Below are 15,083 nucleotides of genomic sequence, written 5' to 3'. Positions count from 1 at the left end.
AGACAAAACCTTTCCCATAAAATTGTTATAACGACCGTCGCACTCGTGCGAACTACTCCGTTGAGTGTTGTACATGTTATTCCTTCTTGTGTGTGTGACTATCGCATCCATGTGGACTGCTTCACCGGAAGTTGCGCATGTCCTGTCATGTTGTGTGTCTATGAAAGAGTTAGGACTCTTCCCATTCGACTGGAGACTCACTTCCAACCTCTCTCTCTGCAGTGAAAGAACCTTGACACAAGTAACATTTGCACTCACCAGGAACACAAACCTCGAAGACAAAGCGGACCACTCTCATGTGCTGACAACCAAGAGCTAAGGAAAAAATTTAAGATAATGGCAATCGGGCCATCATATCGAATGGGACTCCTACACCAAATGGTATGAGGTCTAGTTGGTACTTTATACTGTTGAGATCCCATGAATGTTGGTAGGTCCAACATCATCAACATTTCTGGCACTAGAAGGAGGGTCGCCAGTTGTTTATGGTTAAACGTCCTCTCACCCCCACTCATCAATCATCTGGTCAAGGTAGTAACTCACACTCCCTTTCACCTACGCGAGACTTTGAAGTTGGTTAATCCTCACCTCCCATACATGAATGTGAAGTTTTGTACCAGCACCTCCACTCTGTCCATCCCATCACCCGTCATTTTGCGAAAGTAGTCAAACTAATCCTAAGAATATAGCGCCTTCCATATGCATCAACAAATCCAAAAAGCACTCCCACAAGAGTTTTTGTATCATCAGTGGAAGAAGTAGTTCTTGCCACACTTGAAGATATGGCAGAAGTTGTTGAGAATGGATAGGAACCTCCGGTCTTCCAACCGGGAGAATGAGACACCGTCGTGATCTTGGGCTCAAATTCTAGTACAGGAGGTGGAGGGGAAGGCAGCGAAGGAGGCGGGGGTAGATATGAACCAATAGACTCAAAGCCGGAACCATCAGATTGTAATGAAGAGGAGGAGGAAGAAGAAGAAGAAGACACGACTGACCAAAATCTAGAATGGATGACTTAGTGACCATTGGCTCTCCCGAGTGCTTTGCACAGGATGCCAAAGCACTCAGAGATATTTCTCACAAATTTTGACCCTGACAGCACAGTGAAGGTAGGAGATCACTTGCACAACTTCTACCTACAACTGCAAACACTTGAGGTACGGTACGATGACGTTGCATGTAGATTGTTCATATGTACCTTGGATGGTCGTGTAGCAATATGGCATCACATCCTTCCTATCAACTCCATCCATAACTGGGGTACGTTCAAATGCATGTTTCTGGAAAATTTGTTGATGACAAGACCCCAGACATGTTACTCAAAGAATTGGGAAGCTTGAATATGGAGGAGAAATAAAAGGTAAAATATTTCAATCAGAGGTTTCTGCACATATTGAATAAGTTTGCAGCAACACGAAACCTCATGACTCCATTACTGTTGATTAATACATGTCCGCAGTACCAACCAGTATTGTGTAGTTTGTCAAGCGAGCTGCGAAACCAACATTGTTAGAAAATTACGCAGAGGAAATCATTATTGAGAAAGACCTACACAAGATTGGAGTCATCAAGGATGACGAACCAATGAAGGACTCTAGAGATGTGAGGAGGAAGCCCCCGGCTGTGTTGAGCAAGTGTGAAGACAAGGAAGTGAGTGATATTGAAACCCTTTCTCATCTGGTCAAAAACTTGACAACAGAAGTGTATGAGCTCAAACAATGAATAGTTGACACATCTGCGAGTAGCCAGCTGCCCAAAAAAATATAAGGAAGCATGTCATTAGGCAGCAATCGCTTCCCAACTAGAACTATGTAGAGCTCCAGCTCAGTGTTCTAGCTCGAACAGTGTGCGAACAATGATTTTTGCTCATTTCATGAAGATGAGCACTCGAAAGGGTCTTGTTCGGACTGGAAATGAGTTGTAGGCTCATTATGAGACCAAATTCCAAACATGATGAGCAGTTTGTAGTGATAGCTGAGAGACATGGATGATGACAAATATGTTGCACCTACTGAGGCATCAAGCACTAGGCAGGTGGTGAACATGTATTATTTCTTGCAACTAGTGCAAAAGACAAACACCGAGAAGCAGACCCAAAATAAAAATGGTTGTTACAATCTCAGAAGTCAAGGGACTCCCCCTACATTTGGGGAAATGCAACAAAGGCTTGAACTACTAAGGAATGTTGATCCACCATTCGTCCAAAAGAAGAAAACACAAAACAAACCCAGGAAGATAGTGGCGGACAAGAGTATGTCCATGAGGAGCAAACTACAGAACACTCCACTGGACAACACGAACACTAGTCTCACCCCAGACATATCAGTGATTCTACCAACTTTGGATTACAACATTATGGAAGACATGAAGAAAACTCATGAAAACATCAGTTTATTCGAGTTGGCTAGGATTTAGACTCTGCAGCAAATCTTGTTGCGCACTGGGGCAAACATCTACGGACAACACAGCCACTACCAGCAAGGGAGCAAGCACACCTCCCAGATCACTCTCAACTATGCTAAACACACTCTAGATGGAAGAAGAAAACTATGTTTTCCCTCCATTCCTTCTTTCATTTGAAATCTTTAATTGTAATGTTCACAATTGTTTGGTTGACTCTGGCGCAACATGTTAGTAAATTATATATTATAAAGAAATGGAACATATAAAATATATTGCAGAAATATAAACACAGAAAATGCATAACAAGAGAGACACAAATATATGTGGTTCATCCAATTTGGGCTACGTCCACGGGAAACAACCAGTCCTTCCTTTTATATTATCCAACAAAATGAAGAGATACAACCTACAGCAGATCCGCTGTAATTCCCTCTTCTCTCTTGCTCAATCTCCTCTCTCTTTCTCGCTCAGAATATAGATCTACATAGACGCAATACAATTCCCTCATATATAGTGAGGGGTTGCCTTCTAGGGAAAAAAACCCTAAATTAAACATAACTTATACCATCAGATCAACGCCTAATGAACAACCCATATTAACTATGAAATTGCAACATTTTACAAGGGAATTTTAAATCTATTTTTAGCTTCGGGGACCCCCCTTGTAGTGCAAATATTATAGGCGCCGTTTGTTGGAAATAATACTGAGAGGGGGGTGAATCAGTATTATCACATTCAATAAAACTTTTTCATTTCCATATTCAGATTCATATATGCTACTTCCACAACTTCTTATGATTCAGTTAGTTGATCCTTAATGAGTGCATTAGAACATTATCAACCATACTAACAGTAAACAGGTGCAGTAAAATAGAACAGATCATCACACATAAGCCACACACATGAACACCATGATATAAGGTGGAAACCCAATGTGGGAGAAAACCACCTGCTGCAAGTCATCTCAATCTTTTTCTTAATAAGAAAATCTTTTTACAATATTTCTGTACTGGTGCAGTCTTATACCAGTACGCAGGCTTCTACCTGCAGAGAGCTACAACCCTCTCTCTTTCTCCAATCTCTCCTGGAAGGGAGCTACAACCCCCATAGTTCTTGTACTAGCCGATCCATTTACTAGTACGCAGGCTGCTACCTGCTACAATGCTCCAAAGTTTTCAACTGCTACTGGAAGGGAGCTACCACCCCCTTATTTCTTGTACTAGCTAAGACACTAGTACGTAGGCATCGGCCTACAATCTTCTCTCCTCCAGGTACCACGTTTCATACATTTTCAGACTAGATACACCTGAAGCACAACACATAATTTGAAAGGCCGCGTTTCATCCAATTTTCATACTGGACCCATTAATATCATTGAAGCACATAATCAATCAATCTTCTGAATCACCCAAACACCAGATCAATACATATACAAGGATAATATGTGAGTTAGCAACCAGATCTAGTCCATCAGATCACATAAAGATGAGTCATTAATAACTTGAACCATTCAACCATCAATACTGAAGCTAATCATAATCATGCTGTTATCAGAACTCAATACCAGTAACCAGACATCAATTTTGCACCCAGAACCCTGCAGAATAGTCAAAGGCAGTTAAAACAAATTTCAAGCAGGGTCCGCAACTTCACCAAACGACATCTACGAACATCCACGCTTGTGCTACTTTCTGATATGCGGGTATCCGCACCTGCACAATCTTATTATCTGCAGGTATCCGCACTGCACACTCTTCTGCTTTGCGGGTATTCGCACCAGCACCGTGTCGCACCTGCGGTCCTATGGCTACATCCGTACCTGCGCACTCTTCTGCTCTGCGAGTATCTGCACCTGTACCGTGTTGCACCTATGGTCCTGCGGCTACATCCGCACCTACGCACTCCTCTGCTCTGCGGATATCCGCACCTGCACCATGTCGCTCCTGCGGTCCTGCGGGTATAGATAGTTTTTCAGTCTTCAAGCATACCCCAGACTATCAGATCTATATATCTGATCATGTGCCATGGAGATCTCGACCCATTTAGATCTAGCTATCACTCAGATCTAGCTCACCTTAAGATATTCAACCCATAAGTGTGCAGCCAAATGATCTCCTTTCCCTTTTATAGCCTTAGGCCTTTCACAATACCACGGACCAAAACCATAGGATCAAAAAATGTCGGACTAATACCATGAACCAATCATGAAAGTGCGTGATCTTTTCTCTACATGAAAGAAACTTTTCTCTACATGAAAGTGCGTGAACTTTTCTCTACATGAAAGAAACTTTTCTTTGCATGAAAGTGCATGAACTTTTCTCTACATGAAAGAAACGTTTCTCTGCATGAAAGTGCGTGAACTTGAAAATAACTTTGCTGCACTATAATTTATCATCTGTGTGATTTGCCATCAAGGACAACACTTGTCTCATAATGCCAACAATCTCCCCCTTTGGACTTGATGGCAAAGCTAACCTGAGAACTGTCATCTGATTCCTTTGAGTTGTCCGGCATCCCATGCACTCTGTCACATCTGATATCTCTTCCGTAGATTCATCTAGATATATATAAGTGAGTTGATCTTCTATGAGTTGGTTGCCATCAAGTACAACACATGCATCATAATGTCAACAATCTCCCCCTTTGGACTTGATGGCAACAATACCAAATCACTCTCCCCCTTTGACATCAAGGGCAAAGGGCGGACCAAGATATTCTCTTCCTTTGTTGTCCATACTCCCCCTGAGTACCTGCTGAAATCTCTGAATGAGCTCCCCCTTTGTATATGCCATGGTGCACCAATCTATCCATGCTCTTTCTGAGAACATGCTGAAATCTCTGCTCTGCTGAAATATGCTTGTTCATGCTCCCCCTGACTGTAAGCAAGGTCTGCAAAAAGATGTTCTACAAGAATAACATGACTCTATACATCATAAATGACCTTCCTATCACCAAAGACTCATACATACATCTATCTCCCATCACAATGGTGATATACCAAAAGTTTACATATGATAACATAAGAGAATAACATCATTCATCCCAGGCATAGTGGGGAAACCAACATAGGCCATTACATGACCTGAAGAGATCTCATCAAATGACTACAATAGATAGAGACACACTATTACATCATGAGTCTTGATATGACCTTTACATCGAATGATATACATGACATCAGCAACAACACTGTATGATCTGCTACATAGCTTCTGTCAACAACAACTAGACCAGCAACTTGTATCAGTGCATGAATCATCAAGGTATGTCCGTATCAATTCATCCTTTTGAATAGAATTCTGTATATACATAATCATTCACATTCTATCATATGTGAGAAACACCATAGCCATCCAGATCTACATGAACCAAGTATCATCAATTGGGAATATCTGCATCAATCAGCATATGTACGAAACAATCTATCATCATATAGGTAAGAACTCATCATCATCATGTCTCCAACAATGCAACTTTGAATAATCATCCATATATCCAGCCAACAATCCTCATCCATATATGTGCCAAGAACAATAGGAATCCTGCATCATAACTGTAATATATGATCTTTATGCATATGACGACAACAGCATATGGGTGACTCATCATCAAGTAAAGAAGATGTGAATTCAAGCTATGTACTTTTCCTTATCCTTATGAAGATCACAATGTAAGCACCATTAGAGAATCAACCACAAATCTGATCTAAATATCAACTATGTAACCCCAAGAATCATCTGAAAAACTCATAACCATATCATAGCAAGATGAATCATTTATCCATATAAGCATCATCACCAAGGACTATTAACCATAATGCCAACAATGCATTAAAAGCATATGCTCCCCCTAAACCTATGCCATCTTGTTTACTGTCAGATATGATCATGCATATCAGCAAGAAGTATCAAGTCATCATCATTATCAAGTTAGAAACAAAACACTTCTAACCATCAAGTCATTTCCACACATCATCAGCAAATTGTAACCATTATCAAACAGCGCAAATAATAAACCAAATCATAATTGATCCTTTTCCTGAACCTGTCCCTACTGCCTTTCCTCATATACGCGACTATGCCATAACCAACTCGCGTATATACGTGACTTCTCTTTAAGAAACTTGCGTATGAGATTTAGGACACTGAAGTTTTACACTTCCAGCTCCCTCTGATTCTGTTATGTCTGTATGTTCTGCTGTGCCGCCTCTTTTTGACTGTACTTATTTCTTTTTCCACATCTTCAAGTGTGATGATGACGTTTTCTCCTTTTGGTGTGGTGCCCATACTTTGTTCCTGCATTCCTTAGCTATATGTCCAAGCTTGTTACATGTGTAACATCTTACATGTCTCATATTTCTTCTATAGCAATCAACAGCTCTGTGACCAAACATATTGCAAGCAAAGCAATATCCATTAAAGTACCTTGAATGTGATGATCTTTCTGCATGATGGTCTTGAACCCTTCTTCTTCTACATCTGGCTGCAACATGTCCAAGATTATGACATACATAACATTCAACATTATTCATAGGAGGAGTAAAAGATTTTCTTTGAAGAATTTCTTTCCTTGGTTGATGATGAGATTGACCTTTCATCTCCTTATTGAGAATTTCAGATTTTGCAGTAGAGTCCCTTGTCTTACTTTGTGAACTAGATTCTCCTTCAATAGATTCATGAAAACCAAGACCAATTTTGATAGCAGGAGACCTCTGACTACTAAGAATATCATCCAAGATCTTAGTACTATCTTGAAATCGTAAGAGCTTATCCTTTTCTTCTAATTTATCATTTAGAATATTTACCTCAACCTGGAGATGCTCTTCCTTTTCATGATAGTGCTTCTTCATGTCTTCTTCAGCTTTCCTTCCTTCTTCCAACTAATGCCTTAATTCAAGAACTTCATTTTCTTGTTTTTCAAGAGCTTGGAGTAGATCTTTATTCTGCTTCTTTGATTCTTCAAGATCTTCTTTTAGCGAGCAGATCGTGGCTTCAAGACTTTCATAGTAACTGGATCTATCTCTGAGTTTCTTGATGGTTGTGCTTCTTTCATTGACTTCATCTCTTAGAGATGTTACTTCATCCTGTAACTTTTGATATAACTTCCTTACCTTGTTTCCTTCCTCTAGTTGAGCTTTTAGTTTGGCAGCTTCTTCTTTGAAGACACATAGATCTTGTTGATCTCTAATTTTGTCTATAAGCCTTTTAAATTCTACCTCTATTTGATATCTTTCTTGCTCACCCATAAAATAAAATTCAGTTGTTTCGCTATCACTTTCATCTTTTCCAAATGGATATATAGCTGGAACATCAGAGGATAACAAATTCATACCTGATAGTTCATCTTCATTCTGAAATGATTCTGAATCTGAAGTGCTTCTTCCACATAATCCCCAATCGATTCTCCCACTGTCATAGTTCTTCTGAGATGTCTTCTTCTGCTTAGGCGCTTTATTCTTAAGCTTCTTTCCCATTGTTCCACGGATCTCCTTCAAGCGATCAAGCTTCTACAAAAGGACCTGCTCTGATACCAATTGTTGGAAATAATACTGAGAGGGTGGGGTGAATCAGTATTATCACATTCAATAAAAATTTTTCATTTCCATATTCAGATTCATATATGCTACTTCCACACCTTCTTATGATTCAGTTAGTTGATCCTTAATGAGTGCATTAGAACATTATCAACCATATTAACAGTAAACAAGTGCAGTAAAATAGAACAGATCATCACACATAAGCCACACATATGAACACCATGATATAAGGTGGAAACCCAATGTGGAAGAAAACCACCTACTGCAAGTCATCTCAATCTTCTTCTTAATAAGAAAATCCTTTTACAATATTTCTATACTGGTGCATTCTTATACCAGTACGCAGGCTTCTACCTGCAGAGAGCTACAACCCTCTCTTGTTCTCCAATCTCTCATGGAAGGGAGCTACAACCCCCATAGTTCTTGTACTAGCCGATCCATTTACTAGTATGCAGACTGCTACCTGCTACAATGCTCCAAAGTTTTCAACTGCTACTGGAAGGGAGCTACCACCCTCTTAGCTCTTGTACTAGCTAAGATACTAGTACATAGGCACCAGCCTACAATCTTCTCTCCTCCAGGTACCACGTTTCATACATTTTCAGACTGGATACACCTGAAGCACAACACATAATCTGAAAGGCCACGTTTCATCCAATTTTCATACTCGACCCATTAATATCATTGAAGCACATAATCAATCAATCTTCTGAATCACCCAAACACCAAATCAATACATTACAAGGATAATATGTGAGTTAGCAACCAGATCTAGTCCATCAGATCACATAAAGATGAGTCATTAAGAACTTGATCCATTCAACCATCAATACTGAAGCTAATCATAATTATGCTATTATCAAAACTCAATACCAGTAACCAAACATCAATTTTGCACCCAGAACCCTGCAGAATAGTCAAAGGCAGTTAAAACAAATTTCAAGCAGGGTCCGCAACTTCACCAAACGACATCTGCGAACATCCACGCCTGTGCTACTTTCTGATATGCGGGTATCCACACCTACACAATCTTCTTATCGACGGGTATCCGCACTACGCACTCTTCTGCTCTGCGGGTATCCGCACCTGCACCGTGTCACACCTGCGGTCCTGCGGCTACATCTGCACCTACGCACTCTTCTTCTCTGCGGGTATCCGCACCTGTACCGTGTCGCACCTGCGGTCCTGCGGCTACATCCGCACTTGCACACTCCTCTGCTCTGCGGGTATCCACACCTGCACCGTGTCGCTCTTGCGGTCCTGCGGGTATAGATAGTTTTTCAGTCTTCAAGCATACCCCAGACTATCAGATCTATAGATCTGATCATGCACCATGGAGATCTCGACCCATTCAGATCTAGCTATCACTCACCAACCGATCACAAGTATTTCAGATCTAGCTCACCTTAAGATATTCAACCCATAAGTGTGCAGCCAAATGATCTCCTTTCCCTTTTATAGCCTTAGGCCTTTCACAATACCACGGACCAAAACCATAACAATTCAATACCATGGACCCAATACTTGGGATCAACACTTTTGGATGCAATACCACGGACCAAAACCATAGGATCAAAAACTATCGGACTAATACCATGAACCAATCATGAAAGTGCATGATCTTTTCTCTACATTAAAGAAACTTTTCTCTGCATGAAAGTGCGTGAACTTTTCTCTACATGAAAGAAACTTTTCTCTGCATGAAAGTGAGTGAACTTGAAAATAACTTTGCTGCACTATAATTTATCATCTGTGTGATTTTCCATCAAGGACAACACTTGTCTCACAATGCAAACAGCGTTGCCGCCACATTAGGAACTGGGGTCCAATGCGGTGATACCTATGAATAAAGAGGATAATCGGGCTCCACACCCAACAATATCCCACTTGGAGACTCAGTATAGAAACTCCATCGTTGCTTCATTTCTTGGACAATGACTCCACTTTCGACCTGACTATTTTTCATCTTCTTCATCATACTTGAAGACCAATTGAAACTGAGCAGAATCTCAGTTTCTCCCCGGTTACAACTTTTGTTAATATATCTGCAGGATTATGGCTAGTGTGTATCTTTTCCAGCTTCAACTATCCATCTTCCAACACTGGCCGTATGAAATGGTACTTGAGGTGTATACGTTTAGTCTTGGAATGAAATGTAGTGTTCTTTGCAAGATGTATGGCCCTCTGGCTGTCATTGTATAACCTGCCCAACTCCTGCTTCTTATCTAATTAATCCAGAAACCTTTGTAACTAAATCATTTCTTTACTAGCCTCTGTATCAGTAACATACTTTGCTTCCGTTCTTGAGAGTGCAACAACACTTTGCGGTTTTGAAACCTAACTAATAGTTGTTCCACCTACAATAAACACATACCCTGTGGTGCTCCTCCTGTTATCTCTATCACCCGCCATATCTGCATAAACATATCCCTATAGAGCAATGTTTGAGCCACCAAATCATAATGCTTGATTTTTGGTACCTCTCAAATACCTGAGAATCCACTTCACCGCCATCCAATGTTCTTTTCCTAGATTGTTCATGTACCTACTTACAATTCCCATTGCATGTGCAATATCAGGCCTTGTGCAGACCATTGCATACATTAAGCTTCCAACTGCTGATGCATATGGAAATTTATACATATAAGCCATTTCTTCCTGAGTCTTGGGACACACCACCTTACTTAGTTTGAAATGGTTAGCCAAAGGTATACTAACTGGTTTTGCATTTTTCATATTAAATCTTTTCAACACCTTTTCTATGTACTCACTCTAAGACAATGTTAATTTTCGATTCTTCCTATTTCTAGTTATTCCCATACCAAGGATTTGTTTTGCAGCACCCAAATCCTTCATTGCAAATGAATTTGCCAATTTTCTTTTGAGCGCATTTATTTCCTGCATGTTAAAACCTGCAACAAGCATGTCATCTACATACAATAAAAATATAATATAGCTACCATCATTTTTCCTTTTGAGATAAATACAATGATCAGAGTGACATCTAGTATTTAACCTTGTTCAGACATAAACCTATCAAATTTTAGATACCACCGCCTTGGAACCTGTTTTAAGCTATGCATGCTCTTCTTCAACCTGGACACTAGTTTCTCTTTCCCTTTTACCTCATATCCCTGTGGCTACTGCATATATATCTCTTCCTCAAAATCCCCAGGGAGAAAGGTTGTCTTTACATCTAACTACTCAAGATGCAAATCTTGAGCTGCTACTAGACTTAAAATAGTTCTAATTGAAGTCATTTTAACAATAGGAGAAAATATCTCATCAAAGTATATACCCTTTTTCTGTGCAAACCCCTTCACCATAAGTCTAGCTTTATACATTTTCTACCTCCATCTTCTTCCTTCAACCTGTAAACCCATTTATTTTGCAATGTTGTTTTATCTGCAGGCAACCTGCCTAAGTCCCAAGTCTGGTTATGTGCTAAGGAGTCCATCTCTTCTTTCATGGCTTGCTCCCACTTCTTCTTGGTTTCTACCAACACTATTTCTTCATAACATTCTATTCACCAGAATTAGTCAACAATACATAATATAATGAAGGAGAGTATCATTCAGGGGGTCTACTTATCCTAGTAGATATTCTAACACCACTTTCAGGCATTTGAGGTGCTTGTTGTTGTTGTGGTTATTATTATTGTGCTAGATGTTGATCATAATGATTTTCAAGCACCTTCACTTTTTCTGTGATCTCATCAAGCACTGTGTATTCTTTGTTTTCTTTTTCTTGTTTCTTTTCCTACATCTGATCCTTATACAAAACCTTTTCATTGAATATGACATCTCTTCTCCTAATGATTTTGTGTTTTTCATAATCATAAAAGTGATAACCAAAATCATTAACACCATATCCAATAAAGATACATTCCTTTGATTTTGCCTCAAGCTTTTTTCTATTTTCTTTATTAATGTGGATAAAGGTTTCACAACCAAAAGTCTTTAAAAATGAGTAATTTTCCTTTTTACATGTCCATGCCTCCTCTGAAATACCACCATCCAAGGAACTTGAAGGCCCTCTGTTTATTAGATAAACAACAATATCTATAGCATCTGCCCAAAATTGTAAAGGCAATCTTGCATGCAATCTGACACACCTTGCATGCTCCATGATTATCCTGTTCATCCTTTCTGACACACCATTTTCTTGTGGTGTTCTTGGAACTATCTTCTCTCTGTGAATTCCATTCTCTGAACAGTACCTATCAAACTTTTTGTTGCAATATTCACCTCCATTGTCTGATCTGAGACACTTCAACCTTTTTCCTGTCTAATTTTCAACCAAAGCTTTCCATTTCTTGAAAGTATCAAATACATCAAATTTATTTCAAATACAATAAATCCAGGTTTTTTTGGTTGCATCATTAATAACAATAACATAATGACAAGATCCACCAAGAGATGATACCTGAGAAGGTCACCATACATCTGTATTCACAAGCTCTAATTTTTCGCTCTTCTTTTCTTTCCCATCTCTAAGGAATATGACTCTCTTATGTTTTCCATACACACAATTATCGCTGAATTTTAATCAACATGCTTCAAACTTGGCAACAAATTTCTTGAGTGAAGAATCTTCATCCCCTTCTCACTCATGTGCCCAAGCCTATGATGCCACAATGTCGTATCTTCTCTTGTAAAGGTTAAAGCATTAACAGAGTTAGAAATACCATTGCATAAATACAATGTACAAACCTTTTCTCCTTTCGCTATTACCAGGGCTCCTTTAGTGACCTTCCAAGTTTTATCTGTAAAAGTAGTTACACATCCTTCACCTCCCAATTTCCCTGTTCAAATCAGATTTTTATTTAGATCTAGAACATGCCTTACCTCCTTCAATAGCCATTGATTTCCATTCTGTTGTTTTATGAAAAATGTATCCATTCCTATGACTTTACAGGGTTTATCATCACCCAATTGAACCTGTCCAAAATCTCCTTGAACATAATCACGAAAATATTTCCTATCATGTGTGTCATGGAATGAGGCCCCTGAATCTACCACCCAAGCATCAATAATATTTTCTAATGAAAGAATAAAAACATCTTGTAACACATCACCTATCACATTCTCTTCATGATTGTTTTCTTGTTGCGCATCTCCTTCTTTTCCCTTCTGAGACTTGCAGTCTTTCTTCAGGTGTCCTTTCTTCCCCTATTTCCAGCACACTATCCCCAATCTGGACTTGGATCTGCCTTTCCTTGACTTACTGTGATATCCTAGGATCTTTCCTCTTTCCATCTTTTTCCCCTTGTCTCTGCAGTCAAAGCATTATCTGATGTCTCACTAGATATTTTCCATCGCATTTCCTTACTAAGGATTGCACCGACAACATCATCAAACTTTAAAGTACTAGATCCAAAGACAGGGTTACTAATGGCAATAACTAAACCATTCCAATTTTCTGGCAATGAACATAGAAATAATAGAGCCCTAACTTCATCATCAAAAGTTACCCCTATAGAACTTAACTGACTGGTAACTGTATTAAATTGATTTAAATGATTAGCAACAGATCCACCTTCTGATATCTTCATATTAAATAAATGCTTCATAACAAATACCTTATTTGAGGCTGAGGATTTTTCATATAGTTTGGCCAATTCCTTCATTAAACCCTATGTTGTCGTTTCCTTTGAAATATTAAAGGGATGCCGCTAGGCATAACTGTATTGTTCCAAGTGCCTTTCTGTCGAGAATATCCCATTTTGTGTCTGTCATACTCGTTAGATTCTTTTTATTTCCGCTTAATGGTAGGTATAGATATTTCTAGTACAAATAATCTTCCATCAGCTGTTGGAAATAATAATGAGAGGGGGGGTGAATCAGTGTTATCAGATCAATAATTTTATTTCCCAGAAAGATTTGTATACGCTACTTCAGCTAAGTGAACTAGCATGTACATGCGACTATAATTAAATCAACTAGCGTATATGCAGAGAACTTTTGATTTAGCCAATTTATCATGCATTGAACTTTAACCAGTATATCAGAGATTTATTAGACAATGCCATAAAAGCAGAATAAAGCATCACACATAAGCAACACACATGAACACCAATATATAAGGTGGAAACCCAATGTGCGTAAAAACCACCTGATGCTATCGTCTCTATCTTATTTTAATAATGAAAAAATATGTTTACAATCTTGTACTAGTGCAGACTCATACCAGTACGCAGGATTCTATCTGTAGAAGGTTACAACCTTCTCTTGTTCTCCAGCTTCTACTAGAAGGGAGCTACAACCCCCTAACTCTTGTACTAGTTGATATGTTTACTAGTACGTAGGTGGCGACCTACAAAAGGCTACGACCTTCTTTATTCCTCCAAGGACCACGTTTCATAAATTTTCAGATTGGATCCATCAACAACGTCATAACTGCAATACAATCATCAAATACATCTACATCAACCAATCACTGAAACTCAATCATCAATTTCTGAATCAACCACAAATGAATCAATTAATCACCATCGTTGAATCACAATCAATCTGATCATTCAGAATATTGTCACCAGAAAAGAGTCACCAGAACCCAAAACTCTACAACAGCAAACAAAAACAACTGAAACATACTTTATAAGGTATACACACTTTTATTAAAGCCAACCAGCGTACTAGTGTGTATACGCACCTTTATCAAAGCCAACCAGCATACACATTTGCAAATATTAATTCTTAATTATGTAGCTATTCAAGACTTCAATTATACCCAGATCATAATATTTACTAAATAACACATGCATCAGTATTCAGATCTAGACTATACATGATCAAACCACATAAAGATAATTCATTTCAAACCTTAAGATCTCGATCCATCATTAGATCTTATCCCTTATCAACTGCTAAGGTTCATCCTTGGTTCAGATCAAGCATAGCACCATAAGCCAATAACCTGCATACTAGATCTCACACTTCATCAGATATTATATACTTGCACACATGGCCTAATGATCTTCTCCTCCTTATATAGTTTTAGGCATTTCTCAATACCATGGACCATTACCTTAGACCAAATACCTAGGGTCAATACCTCAGACCAAATACCTTGGACCAATACCTTGGATCAAAATACCTTGGACCAAATACTTGGGACAAAAAACTTAGTTTTCCAAGACATA

The sequence above is a fragment of the Pinus tabuliformis genome, chromosome 3_2 (genome assembly GCF_031772625.1).
Source record: "Pinus tabuliformis cultivar Carrire ecotype Pingquan chromosome 3_2, CPIR1, whole genome shotgun sequence".
Taxonomy (NCBI): Eukaryota; Viridiplantae; Streptophyta; class Pinopsida; order Pinales; family Pinaceae; genus Pinus; species Pinus tabuliformis.
Note: the sequence above shows the minus strand (reverse complement) of the source record.